This window comes from Anomaloglossus baeobatrachus, chromosome 3 (assembly GCF_048569485.1).
Source record: "Anomaloglossus baeobatrachus isolate aAnoBae1 chromosome 3, aAnoBae1.hap1, whole genome shotgun sequence".
Classification (NCBI taxonomy): Eukaryota; Metazoa; Chordata; class Amphibia; order Anura; family Aromobatidae; genus Anomaloglossus; species Anomaloglossus baeobatrachus.
Genome location: NC_134355.1, coordinates 199,083,309 through 199,092,709, shown reverse-complemented (window position 1 = coordinate 199,092,709; position 9,401 = coordinate 199,083,309). Strand labels below are relative to the sequence as shown.

The window sequence follows — 9,401 nt, the reverse complement described above, 5'->3', positions numbered from 1 at the left end:
GCTGCCTCATTGATTAACATGGGTCTGAGTGCAATGCGAGAATTTCTCACATTGCATTAGTGCGCTTAATCGCAAGTGTGAAGCCGGCCTAATACCACGACACTGCACAGTATGAAAAACGCAGTGAAGCATCTAATGCTGGTCAATTGGGTTGTGAGTGGAGGATCCATGGGCAGATCAGTGACTGCTGCCCGGGGCGAGATGGGGACACAACATGGGAGGGTGTAGGGGGACATGGATCACCCCTGCAAATCAATGCTCCATCTCTAGTCGCAACCCATGACCATCACAAAAAATCTACGTTGGTCCCACCAGTCATAGCATGCAACAAAGGTTACGGTGACACGACCGGTTTCCGTAAATCCCCCTGTTTTTACTCTACAAAGGGTTAATGTGCTCTGAAACCGCTAAACACAAGTAAATTAATGAAAATACATAAGGACCAATCCCCAGAAGAGGCTGACGGCGGCACAGAGGAGTGCTGGGGACCAGCGGGGCATGTAGGGTTTACAAGCACAATACACTGTTCAGCCCAGGTGCCATTAGCAGAACACTGGCCACAGCACAGTGGAGACACCGAGCCCTCATGGATAGCTAGGGCCGATACCGGGCTTGTGTCCGCTGCCCTGCTGAAGGCTCCTCACACGAGCGGCAGCCGCACCGGAGCACGACTGCAGCAGCGCACGAGCCTGTCCTACGGCGACGGGCGGGGTCACGTGATGGTCTGACGTCAGAAGGTCCTTGACGATAGGAAGGGTTCTGCAGTAATATAAGGTATTATGGGGCTCTGTGCGGCGCCCGCTCCGGCCGGTGTCTGCGCGGTGACAATGTGCCAGTAACAGCGTCTTTAGGTGCCGGGCGTGAATGTTCCGGTGCCGCCACCTACGTGCACTTTAATGCACTGGCGGACATAGAAAAGGGCCCAGTGCAGGAGCAGTATACGGATAGTGCACAGTGCCCCCAGCCTATTGGCCCCTGGGTGTCCTCACAGGCTGCTCCAATGCCCGCCCCTACCCTACTGTATCGGACAGCAATGGCTCTCCGGGCACTGTGGTCCTGAGCCCGGCCGCACATGGATCCCGCAGGAGAGGTTCTCATGTCTCTCCTTCTTCCCTGCACTAATCCTGCATTACTCACTGCAGCGGGCTGTTTTGCCTCCATGGCTGTGTGCCCAGGATCAGGGTTTGCAGGGTTTCAGACGTTGTGTGCAGTGACGTAACTAGAGTTTGATGGGCCCTGGTGTAAGGGCGGCTTTGCACGTTGCGACATTGCACGTGCGATGTCGATGGGGTCAAATCGAAAGTGACGCACATCCGGTGTCGCAGTCGATATCGCAACGTGTAAACCCTTTTAGATACGATGAACGAGCGCAAAAGCATCGTTATCGTATCATCGCTGCAGCCTCCGACATTTCCATAATGCCGGTGCAGCGACGGTACGATGTTGTTCCTCGCTCCTGCGGCAGCACACATCGCTGTGTGTAAAGCCTCCCGGCTGCAGTGAGAAGGACGGAGGTGGGCGGGATGTTTACATCCTGCTCATCTCCGCCCCTCCGCTTCAATTGGCCGCCTGCCGTGTGACGTCGCTGTGACGCCGCACGACCCGCCCCCCCTAAGGAAGGAGGCGGGTCGCCGGCCAGACGGACGTCGCACGGCAGGTATGTGCGTGTGAAACTGCCGTAGCGATAATAATCGCTACGGCAGCTTTCACTGGATATTGCACGTGCGACGGGGGCGGGACTATCGCTGCAGCATCGGTAACACATTGTTACCGATGTCGCAGCGTGCAAAGCCCGCCTAAAGGTCAGACCTGGCCCCCCGTCCATGTACAACACCAACACTTGGGTGTGGGATAATGACACTGACATTTGGCTCTAAGGCTATGTGTGCACGTTGCGTTTTTTCCCCCAGAAACGCTGCGTTTTGAACTGCAGCGTAACTGCATGTGTTCAGCTACCCCAGCAAAGTCTATGAGAAAGCCGAAAAATCAATGCACACGCTGCGTTTGTAAATGCAGCATTTTGGATGCTCAAAATCGCTGTGGAAAAAAAAGCAGCATATCACTTCTTTTGTGCATTGTAGCTGCATTCTCCACCCATTGAAATCAATGATGGGGGTCAGAACGCAACCAAAATGTACTTGGACTGAATTTTTGTTGCGTTCCGCATGCTTTTTTGACAAGCAAAACACAGGTCTTTTCAGTCTCTGTGATGGTCAATTTCTGTCTGTGGATGTCGGTGAATCTCCCTCTGTTGGTCGGTCGGTCTCTTCCTCTGTCTCTCTCTGTCGGTCGATCTCCCTGTCTGTCCCTCTCTCTGTCCGTCGGTCAGTCTCCCCTCCCTCTCTCATACTCACCGTTCCCCGATCACCGGCGCGGCGCTGCACAGCATTCACACTGCTCCGGCGGCTTTTCCTCTTTTGAAAATGCCGGCTGCTCATTATTCAATCTCGTATTCCCTGCTTTCCCCGCCCACCGGCGCCTATGATTGGTTGCAGTCAGACGCCCCCACGCTGAGTGACAGCTGTCTCACTGCAACCAATCACAGCCGCAGGTGGGCGGGTCTATAAAGTGCAGTAAAATAAATAAATAATTAAAAAAAACGACGTGTGGTCCCCCCCAATTTTGATACCAGCCAAGATAAAGCCACATGGCTGAAGGCTGGTATTCTCAGGATGGGGAGCGCCACGTTATGGGGAGCCCCCCAGCCTAACAATATCAGCCAGGAGCCGCCTGGAATTGCCACATTCATTACATGCGATAGTCCTGGGACTTTACCCAGCTCATCCCGAATTGCCCTGGTGCAGTGGCAATCTGGGTAATAAGGGGTTAATGGCAGCAGCCCATAGCTGCCACTAAGTCCTAGGTTAATCATGACAGGCGTCTCCCCGAGATACCTTCAATAATTAACCTGTAAGTGAAAGTAAATAAACACACCCGAAAAAATCATTTATTTGGGATAAAAGACAAAAAACCACCCTCTTTCACCACTTTATTAAAATCCCCAAATACCCCTCCAGGTCCGGCATAATCCAGAGGTCCCGCGATGCATCCAGCTCTGCTACATAAAGCTGACAGGAGTGGCAGTAGAACACCACCGCCCCTGTGAGCTCCACGCAACTGAAGTGAATCGCGCTGTCAGCGGGGACGTCACTCAGGTAATGCCGGTGTGTGTGCGGTGATGATGAGGGCTGTAGTGTCGGGATGTGTGCGGGGATGTCGGGTTGTGTGCGGGGATATCGGCGGTAATATCAGGATGTGTGCGGGAATGTCGGGTTGTGTGCGGGAATGTCGGGTTGTGTGCGGGAGTGTCGGGTTGTGTGCGGGGATGTCGGGATCTGTGCCGGGATGTCGGGATCTGTGCCGGGATGTCGGCGGTAATGTCAGGATGTGTGCGGTGAAGATGATAATCGGGACGCCACACACAGACAGAGCTGCGGTATGACAATGAAGTCGGGTGCAGTTCACCCGAGTTCATTCTCATCGCGCGACTCTGTCTGTGTCTGCTGTCAGCCGGCATGTAGCAGAGCTGAATTGCAGGGGGAACGCTCTGTCAAAAATGCATCCAAAACACTTGGAAAAAGCATCCAAAATGCATGCGTTGTGGATGCATTTTATCTTATAAACGCAGTGTCCAGTCTGCCAGAGGGTGCGTTCTTTTCCGCACTGCAGAGAACGCAACGTGCGCACTTAGCCTAAAGACCATGTCTCACTAAGCAACATCGCTAGCAACATCGCTGCTGAGGCACGACTTTTGTGACGTAGCAGCGATGTTGCTAGTGATGTCGCTGTGTGTGACATCCAGCAACAACCTGGCCCCTGCTGTGAGGTTGTTGGTTGTTGCTGAATGTCCTGGGCCATTTTTTAGTTGTTGCTCTCCCGCTGTGAAGCACACATCGCTGTGTGTGACAGCGACAGAGCAACAACTAAATTTGCAGTGAGCAGGAGTCGGCTTCTGCGGACGCTGGTAACCACGGTAAACATTGGGTAACCAAGAAGCCCTTACCTTGGTTACCCGATATTTACCTTCGTTACCAGCGTCCGCTGCTCTCAGCTGTCAGTGCTGGCTCCCTGCTCTCTGCACACGTAGCTGGAGTACACATCGGGTAATTAACCCGATGTGTACTGTGGCTAGGAGTGCAGGGAGCCAGCACTGACAGCTGAGAGTGGCGGACGCTGGTAACGAAGGTAAATATCGGGTAACCAAGGTAAGGGCTTCTTGGTTACCCGATGTTTACCGTGGTTACCAGCATCCGCAGAAGCCGACTCCCTGCTGCCTGCACACGTAGCAGAGTACAATCAGGTAATTAACCCGATGTGTACTCTGGGTAGGTGTGCAGGGAGCCAGCGCTAAGCGGTGTGCGGTGGTAACCAACCCGATATTTACCTTAGTTACCAAGCGCAGCATCGCTTCCACGTGTCGCTGTTGGCTGGAGGCTGGTCACTGGTTGCTGGTGAGATCTGCCTGTGTGACAGCTCACCAGCAACCCATGTAGCGACGCTCCAGTGATCCCTGCCAGGTCAGGTTGCTGGTGGGTTCGCTGGAGCGTCGCTTAGGCTGTTTTCACACCTCCGGTTTCTGCAATGCGGTACAATCCGGCACTTTGCGGGAAAATCGCAACCGTTTTTTTTTGCTGCCGGTTGCGATTTTCCTGCATAGACTTTAATTATTGCCGCATTGTGCCGCATGGCCTTGCGTTCCGTCCGGTTTTTGCCGCATGCGGCAGATTTAGCCGATGCGGCGGCCGGATGGAACGTTCCCTGGCACGTTTTTTCGTGCGGCAAAAAAAACCCGCATCGCGCCGCATTCGGCCGATGCAACGCATTTTTCAATGCATGCCTATGGCGGCCGAATGCGGTGCGATGCGGCAATAACCGCATCCGGCCGCCGCATGCGTTTTTTGCCACTGCGCATGCTCAGTAGCATGCCGCAAGCGGCAAAAACCGGACTGGCCGCAAAGGAAAAACTTATGCAAAAGATGCGGTGTGTTCACCGCATCCGTCGCATAGCTTGCACAGCCGGATTGAGCCGCAGAGCTCAAGCCGGATGTGTGAAAGTAGCCTTAGTGTGACGGTACCTTCACACATCAGTTTTTTTTGCATCAGTCACAATCCGTTTTGTGACTGATGTGTCGGATTTGTCGCAGATTGTGTTAAAACTGATGCAACGGATCCAGTAAAAAAAATGGATCCGTCGTACCATATTTTTTTTTTTACATGGGAAAGTTCATTTCCCATTGAAAACCCATATGAACCCATTCCAAGAGAGAGAGATCCTGCGCCCATAAGCTTCCATTATAACAAACGACGGACATCGATGGATGAAACGCTAATACAACTTATTGTGTAAAAAAATGGATCCAGCGCTAAATCCGTTTTTTTTTCACAAAACGACGGATTGCAATTGATTGTAAAAAACTGAAGTGTGAAAGAGGCCTAAGGGGTACTTTGCACGTTTCGACATCGCTACTGCGATATCGTCAGGGTCAAATTGAAAGTGACGCACATCCTGCGCCGGTAACGACGTCGCAACGTGTAAAGCCTAGATGCACCGATAAACGATCGCAAAAGCGTCGTAAATCGGTGATCTGTGTAGCGTCGGTCATTTTCATAATGTCGCACCAATAGGAGATACGATGTTGTTCCTCGTTCCTGCGGCAGCACACATCGCTGTGTGTGAAGCCGCAGGAGCGAGGAATATCTCCTTACCTGCCTCCACCGGCTATGCGGAAGGAAGGAGGTGGGCATGATGTTTACGTCCTGCTCATATCCGCCCTTCTGCTTCTATTGGCCGCCTGCCGTGTGACGTCGCTGTGACGCCGCACGACCCGCCCCCTTAGGAAGGAGGCGGGTCTCCGACCAGAGCGACTTAGCAGGGCAGGTAAGTGCATGTGAAGCTGCCGTAGCAATAATGTTCGCTACGGCAGCTATCACAAGATATCGCATGTGCGACGGGGCCGGGGACTATCACGCTCGACATCGCTATCATCGGCTAGCGATGTCGCAGCGTGCAAAGTACCCCTAAGGCTGCTTTCACACTACGTTTTTTTAACATGCGTTATGAACATTTTTTGCTGCAAAAGCGGATCCTGTTTTTCTAAAGAAAAACGCATGCAAACGCAAGTGTTATTTTACAGGATCCTGCCACTTGAAGTTTATGGGCGGGCATTGGAGTCATGTGATCGGGAGTCAGTGGAACTGAACGTGACAGACTGGAAATTCAGATGCCGCTGGGGAAAAAAGAGGAGAGAAAGAGAGAGGAAGAGAGAGAGAAAGAAAGAGGAAGAGAGAGAGAAAGAAAGAGAGAGAAAGAGAAATAGAAAGGAAGAGAGACAGAGAGAAAGAGAGAGAGAAAGAGAGGAAGAGAGCGAGAAAGAAAGAGAGAGAGAAAGAGAGAGCGAGAGGAAGAGAGAGCGAGAAAGAAAGAGAGGAAGAGAGAAAGAGAGAGAGAAGAGAGAAAGAGAGAGAAAGAGAGGAAGTGAGCAAGAAAGAAAGAGAGAGAAAGAGAGGAAGAGAGAGAGAAAGAGAGGAAGAGAGAGAGAAAGAAAGAGAGGAAGAGAGAAAGAGAAAGAAAGAGATAGAAAGAGAGCGAGAGAAAGAGAGAGAAAGAGCGAGAGAAATAAAGAAAGAAACAAACTCACTCTCTGTGGTTTCTGGGCATGCTCAGTACACCAAAGAGGATCCTGTCTATCAGTATACCAGCGTTCACATGTGTTTGCGTGCAGTTTTATCAGAATCCAGCGACTTGTAGTATTTGGACGCAGCTCAAAAACCATACAAGTAGCATTTTTAAATAATGTTAAAAAACTGCAAGTCGCTAGATTCTGACAAAACTGCACGCAAACACATGTGAACGCATGTTGACGCAAGTCCATTGCAAATGCATTGAAATGAAAACGCATTTGTACTAGATCCGCTTTTGCAGCAATAAAAAGTTTAGGACGCATGTTAAAAAAACGTAGTGTGAAAGCAGCCTTACCCACAACACCGAGGTTTCCCATGATCTGAAATTCCTCTATCAGCACCCAGCTTTCCTATGTTCTGATATCCATCTTGTCCTCGGCACCCAGCTTCCCCATGCTCTGCTATACATCTTTCCCTCAGCACCCAGCTTTCCCATATCAGAGCATGTCAAAGCTGGGTGCTGAGAGAAGATGTATAGCAGAGCATGGGAAAGCTGGGTGCTGAGGGAAAGAGCCTTTTTCCCTCAGCACAAAACGTTCCCATCCCCTGATTGTATCTTTGTCCCCCATCGTATATAGTTCTTGAAATACTATAATGGCCCCCACATAGCCTTCCATATAGTATAAAGGAGGGGTCTCAAACTCGGCTGGGTGTATGAGCCGCACACAGAAAAAAAATAATTTGAGGGGCCGCATTCTTTTCAGGGCAAAGTGACATTGGTAGTGGTACCATTTTTTCTTTCTATACACCCTTGGATCACTGTTTTTGAACATTTTTCATTTGTCTATTATAACAAATGTGTACCTTTTTTGTATACATATATATATACAGTACAGACCAAAAGTTTGGACACACCTCATTCAAAGAGTTTTCTTTATTTTCATGACTCTAAAAACTGTAGATTCACATTGAAGACATCAAAACTATGAATGAAAACATGTGGAATGAAATACTTAAAAATGTGTGAAACAACTGAAAATATGTCTTATATTCTAGGTTCTTTAAAGTAGCCACCTTTTGCTTTGATTACTGCTTTGCACACTCTTGGCATTCTCTTGATGAGCTTCAAGAGGTAGTCACTGGAAAAGGTCTTCCAACAGTCTTGAAGGAGTTCCCAGAGATGCTTAGCACTTGTGGGCCCTTTTGCCTTCACTCTGCGGTCCAGCTCACCACAAACCATCTTCATTGGGTTCAGGTCTGGTGACTGTAGAGACCAGGTCATCTGGCGTAGCACTCCATCACTCTCCTTCTTAGTCAAATAGCCCTTACACAGCCTGGAGGTGTGTTTGGGGTCATTGTCCTGTTGAAAAATAAATGATGGTCCAACTAAACGCAAACTGGATGGAATAGCATGCCGCTGCAAGATGCTGTGGTAGCCATGCTGGTTCAGTATGCTTTCAATTTTGAATAAATCCCCAACAGTGTCACCAGCAAAGCACCCCCACACCACCACACCTCCTCCATGCTTCATGGTGGGAACCAACCATGTAGAGTCCATCCGTTCACCTTTTCTACAAAGACACGGTGGTTGCATCCAAAGATCTCAAATTTGGACTCATCAGACCAAAGCACAGATTTCCACTGATCTAATGTCCATTTCTTGTGTTCTGTAGCCCACACAAGTCTCTTCTGCTTGTTGCCCGTCCTTTACAGTGGTTTCCTAGCAGCTATTTTACCATGAAGGCCTGCTGCACAAAGTCTCCTCTTAATAGTTGTTCTAGAGATGAGAAGGTGTGTCCAAACTTTTGGTTTGTACTATATATATATATATATATATATATATATATATATATATATATATATACACATTTTTTTTTAAATTTTTTTCCCCTTTTCATAAGTAAAACAGTTTTACAATAAGCACCGCATAGTAATTTTGGCCAAGATCTTGTAGTAATGTGCCCCATCCTGTTCCCCAATCTGTAAAAATGTGCGCCTCCTTGTCCCCTTGTACCAATGTGCCCCATGCAGGTCTTCTTCTTGTATTAATGTTCCCCCATGCAGCTCCCCTTCTTGTATTAATATGCCTCCATGCAGCTCCCCTTCTTGTAGTAATGTGCCCATCCTGGTCCCACCTTGTAGCAATGTGCTCCATGCAGGACCCCTTCTTGTAGTAATGTGCCCCCATGCAGGTCCCGTTCTTATAATAATGTGCCCCATGCAAGTCCCCTTCTTGTGGTAATGGGCCCCATATGCAGGTCCCCCTCTTGTAGTAATGTGCTTCATGCATGACCCGCCCCAGGGCCGTGGGGTACTCGGTTCCGGGTGTTGGTTAATGGGATTATGTCACGGGGGCCTGTGCCCGGTTCCGTGGCCCTGGTGGTCGCTGAAAGTCAATAAATAATAAAAATTAAAAAAAATAAAATAATAAAAAAAAATAATAAAGAAAAAAAAATAAATAAATAAAAGTATCTCATGACGCCACCTACGGTTCCAGTATGGTTACTGGGGCTGCAGGTCAGACCTCTGGGGTGATGGTTAGGCAGCCAGTTGTTTACGCTTCCCGTAGGTGAAGCGGGGTCCCCAGGGCAGTTTTAGTAGTACACAGATATGGCGTTTTTTCTTCACAGCCTTTTCAACTGTCACTTTAGTGCAGCAGCCTATGGCTCCCCAGATGAAGAAATAAAGTGCGTCACACCAATTCATTAACTCTGACCAGGTTTTACTTGCAGGTGTTAAAAATGGGTTCAGTTTCTGATGTTACAGTTTTTGGGTAATCT

At 49.4% G+C, this 9,401-nt stretch overlaps 1 protein-coding gene across 3 annotated transcripts in view; it reads left to right on the top strand.

The window, feature by feature from the left end:
- Positions 1–607: 607 nt before the first annotated feature.
- FAM120B (family with sequence similarity 120 member B) overlaps positions 608–9,401 on the top strand; it is a 280,814-nt gene continuing 272,020 nt past the window's right edge. Inside the window, exons 1-2 of one of the 3 annotated variants that reach the window (XM_075339686.1) lie at positions 612–774; positions 3,018–3,155. The gene's annotated coding sequence lies outside the window, so the exon portion shown is untranslated. Of the gene's footprint in view, positions 775–3,017; positions 3,156–9,401 lie in introns of all 3 variants that reach the window. The other 2 variants (XM_075339687.1, XM_075339685.1) reach the window with 2 other exon arrangements.